Source organism: Chionomys nivalis, chromosome 3 (genome assembly GCF_950005125.1).
Source record: "Chionomys nivalis chromosome 3, mChiNiv1.1, whole genome shotgun sequence".
Lineage (NCBI taxonomy): Eukaryota > Metazoa > Chordata > Mammalia > Rodentia > Cricetidae > Chionomys > Chionomys nivalis.
Genome location: NC_080088.1, coordinates 7,086,650 through 7,091,774, shown reverse-complemented (window position 1 = coordinate 7,091,774; position 5,125 = coordinate 7,086,650).

Below are 5,125 nucleotides of genomic sequence, written 5' to 3'. Positions count from 1 at the left end.
ACCTAGGACATCCCTCTGTGTTGGAATGGGACCTAGGACATCCCTCAGTGTTGGAATGGGACCTAGGACATCCCTCAGTGTTGGGAATGGGACCTAGGACATCCCTCTGTGTTGGAATGGGACCTAGGACATCCCTCTGTGTTGGAATGGGACCTAGGACATCCCTCTGTGTTGGAATGGGACCTAGGACATCCCTCAGTGTTGGAGGCAGGACCTAGGACATCCCCTCATGCTAGGCAAGCACTCTCCCAACTGAGGTACACCCCTGCCTTGTTTTAATTATTGCTGTGTGATGGTTCACCTCACCAATGTGGATTGAGAAACACCTAGCAGATTTGCAAAAACACAGCTGCAGGTGTGTCCTTGAGGGATTTTCCAGAAATGGTTAGACTGTGCACCCTGCACCTGCCTGGCATCAGATCCTCTGGACTAGGGTTACAGATGACTGTGAACTGCTTTGTGGGTGCTGAGAACCGAACCCAGGTCGTCTAGAAAAGCCTCCTAACGACTGAGCCATCTCTCCTGCCTGCTCTTTTCAACCCTTCAGACAACTGTCTGCCTAAGCCTAGGATCCTGTCTATAGTCTCGTTTTCTTCTCCCAGAGACCCAGAGAGGATCCAAGATGTTATGAACTAACGGAGAAATGTTTGGCGCCAAAGGACTTAGAGAAAGTGATCTTGTCATCCCTCAGGCTAGCAGCATCCCTGGTGCTCAGAAGGTAGTGTTCAGGCTGAGCTGTTTATCCCAGAGGCTAAGGACATGGTGCTGATAGTCCAACAATGGCCATCTCTTGATGGAAAGGCTGAGAATCCTAACCCTCACACAGTCATCATCTCAAATAGAACTCTCACGCCCGTGAAGTCGGTCCCGCCCTCCCCCAGTCTCCCTCCAGTCTCTGGGAAACACCAGTCTGAGTTCTGCCTCTGTGAACTGACCTTTTCTGGGCATTTCATAGAAGTGGGTTTGCTAGTGAGTTCCCCTGGACACAGAGTCAGCTGGGGAGTCAGTGCTAATGAGGGACTCTCCAGACAAGGTTAGCCTGTGTGCACGTCTTGTGGGGATTGCCCCGATTACACCAATTAGTGAGGGAAGGGATTGGAAAGCTGGCTCAGCCGAGAGCGCTGGCTGTACTGGCAGAACCTCAGGTGCAGTTCCCAGCACCCACTTGGTGGCTCACAACCATCTGGAATGCTCTGGAACCTCACGCCCTCTCCTGATCATGGCGCTTGACGCATGATGTGCACGTATACATAGAGATAAACCACTCACATTCATAGAATAAAATAAATTTCTATTCTAAATAATTGATGTGGGAAGACCCAATCTAAAGGTGGGTGACACCATTCTTGGGTTTGGGTCCTGAACCGTATAAAAGAGGAGAATGAAACTTGGTTATAAGCCCGCCTGCAACCATTCTTCCTACTCCTGACGGTGGGTGTGAAGAGCTGCTGAGGTTCCTGCCTTGGCCCCACCACAGTGACAGACTGCAATGCAGAATCATGAGCCAAGCCAGCTCGCTCCCTTCTGGGCGCTTTATTGTGGGGTATTCTGTCACAGCAATGGGAAGGACACGAGGACAAGGGGACCACTCTTGAGTGGCTAGCATCTCCAGGCTTTCCGGTTCGTCCCTGCTCAGCATCAGCACTTTGTGCCTTCCGTGGCTAGTCCTAGTCTATAGCAGGGTAGACCACATTTTGTTTATCTATTTTCTATGGTACTGGGACTAGAACTCAGACCCCTGTGCATGTACGATAAGTAAATGCTTAGATACTGAGCTTGCCCGTCTCCTCCCTGTGGCAATTTCTTTTTTTGGAGGTTTGAGCTGAGCTCCAACTTGCTCTGAGAAGCTGCAGGAACAAGGTTGTTCTTGATGTTGTCTTTAACCTCACAGATAAAATATCAATATAAACTGTTAGCTTCATTTCTGAGGCTGTGTTAAAATATTCTGACAAAAGCAACTCTTATGCCAAGAGTACACACAGGAGCCAATGGTCACATCTCCAGCCTAAAGCAAGGAGATGGGTAGGGGTGGGGGGTGAGGTGGGGGGAGGCAGGGCCCTCCCATTTTCTTGTAAAAGCTCCACACTGGAGTAACCTTTAAAAAGCAATTAAACTACCTTTTTTTTAAAAAAAAAAAAAAAAAGAAAGAAAGAAAGAAAGAAAGAAAGAAAGAAAAACAGTAAAGAAAAACCAAAATTGAGAGAAGGGGAAGAGAAAGAAGGAGGGGAGGATTATAGTTCCTACTGAGTGCAAACCCCCAATGTCCTAAAGACCTTCCCTGGCCTGTCCCCCAAAGGACATCAGCTCCCAACAGTGCCACCCTCAGAGCCAAGGCCTAAACATGTGGGACATTGTGGGGTCTTCTAAATTAGCATCTCAGTGACAGCTCCAAACCTTCACCCCACCTTCACCACTATCTTCCTCCTGCCTGCAAGGATGTCCCGGTCTCCCCAACTTCTTCCTCCACCATTTCCCTGGCTCACCTCTGCACTTGACTGCCACACCTTTCTCTGCTTCCGCACGCCCACTCAGCGGTTAATCATCGCTAGGCTGGCTTCCCCAGCTGCTGCGTGGTCACCGCTGTCTGCAGGAGCCATGCCCACACACTAATCCAGCCTCCTCCATCCTTCTCCCCACCCGCATTTGACATGCTAACCGGCCCCTCCCTTCTTCCTCCCCCGCCTCAGCCTGGCAAAACATGTGTTCCCGTCTGTGTTTCTTACTTGATTGGGAGATCCTGGAAGCAGAGTCCTTGCCAGGAACACCTGCCTTGTTGGTTGTCGTCTGTATTGACTACGGAGAATTCTGATGAACCCTGTAGGTGCATGTGTTCCAAAAAAAGTCAGTGCACACGCCCAGACTCAGTCCTTTCAGTAAGAGATCAATAGCATCTCCTCTTTTAAATAAAATTATTGTTGTTATTATTAAATTATTATTTTACATGCATGTTGTATGTCAGATCCCCTGGAACTGGAGTCACAGACAATTGTGAGCTGCCGTGTGGGTGCTGAGAATTGAACCCAGGTCCTCTGGAAGAACAACCAGCGCTCATAACTGATAAGCCATCTCTCTGCCCCTCTCCTTGTTCATCAATGTGACCCTGGAACATACCAAGATTCATTTAGCAGGCTCTGGTTTCCTGGTACCTGGAGAGACCTTGGGCACAGGAGAAAGAACACGACTTTGGCCTCAGAGGAACTGGTGTGATTTTGACGTGGTTCTGGCTGCCATCAGAAAGCTTCGAAGAAGGCTTGCCAAGCTTCCCTGACGTTCGTAGAAGTCTCTCTTGCTTTCGCACTTAGCAAAGTCACCTTTGATACTGTGTGGTTATAGTCTGCTAACCACGTCTCTGTCTGCAGGACTTTCACCGCCGACAGAAGTGTCTTCTCACATCAACCACACAACAGCACTGTTCTCCCCGAGGGGGTTGGGTACACATTACACACTGACTGCAGGGTTGCCTGGACTGAGTGGAGCATGGGCTAGCTCACAGATGTGGTTCCCAGAAGCGCCATCTCCTATCCCTACTGGATGGCCATTAGTTCTAAGTAAACCTCCCCGGTTCTGCACACGGCATAGCGTATGGTGTGTACCGTGTTCTGTGGAGCACACTGGGCCGTTCTGAGCTAAGACCCCCACCTTCCTTTACTTAATAGATCTGCTTTAGGAGGGCTGGCCTTCCCCAGGTAGGGTCTGGTCAACCTCATTGATTATCCAGGAAGCAGACTACTTCACGGGGAGTGTTCTAGAACCTAATCCTCTAGAGTCTAGAGGATGCTCCCCTCGCCTCTCCAAAAGGAGTTCCAGAGCTGCCCCATCTTCAAAGTCCCTTCTCCCTTAAGACCCCTTCTGGGTCTGAGATGTTCTGAGGGACTGGGAACTCACTTTCTCTTTGTCTGGCCCCAGCAGGGAGACTCTGCTGAGCAAGCCACCATGTCCTCAGTCACCAGCGTAACTTCCTCCTCATCTAGGATTTGTCTCTTCAACTGCCCAACTCCAGCTCCCAGCCAGAGCACCGTAGCGGTCCCTAACAGGGGTCCAAGGCCATTCTTGACCGTGATGGATTGCGAAACTGATCCTTAGCTACATCCGTATAGTATATCATCTATCTAGTGCAGTGCATCACCCTTCCAAGGGCTCCTCCCCTACAGGAGACGGAGCTCTTCCAGGTACTGTGACTCACACGCCACTTACCTTTGCCGTGTCCCTGCCTGTCCAAAGGGAACTAGCTAGTGCCATTACCGGTGGTGAGGCCACCTGCTCTAAGATCTAGTCCAGAGCCTGGATAAGGAGCATCCACTCATACTGCCAACCCAGCCCATGTGGTACGTGTACATTCGTGTGGGCATGCACATATATACATAAGATCCATAATCCTTTTCTGAAAATGATTCTACCTAAAACAAAAACAAAGCAGGTGGCATTTCTGAAGCACAGCACCCAAAGTTGGCCTATGGCCCCCACGCTCACATGCATGTGTGCCTACAGAAGCATGCACAGACACATGCAAAATAAACAATACAGCGGTTCTCCCTATCTCTGGAGGGGGACTGCCAAACCCCCAGCGGATACCTGAAACCCTGGATGTCTCCAGCTATATAACATACTGTCTTTGCCTAGAGTAAATGTTTATATTTATACAGATAAAATACATGTTTAACATACTCATTTAGTATACATTAAGGAGAGTAACTATGGCGAGACGGCACAATCACGGCGATATTCCCGGCTGTCCTTCAAGGGTCGTCTTTGCTCTCAAAATATCCTGTCGGACTGTACCCTCCTGGTGACGTGAGACGACAAGGCGGGAAGATGGCGTGAGGTGACGGTTGTAGCAAGGTGATGTAATGGTAGATCACTGTAGGGTTCCTTGACACAGCACACTGTGTGACCCACACTGCAACCGGCAACTGGGCAACCGGAGAAGCTGCTGAGTGACTGGGAGGTGTGTAGAGCCGGCAGCATGGGCACACTGGATAAAGGGTGGGTGAACAGAGATGGGTCTCAGCATGCTGAGTGGCTGAGGGGTGTGTATGATGTAGATGGAGCAGCGGGCTGTGTCCCGCCACCCGGCTAGCTTAACCCCGAAATAACCACACAGAAATCATATTAATTAAACACTGCC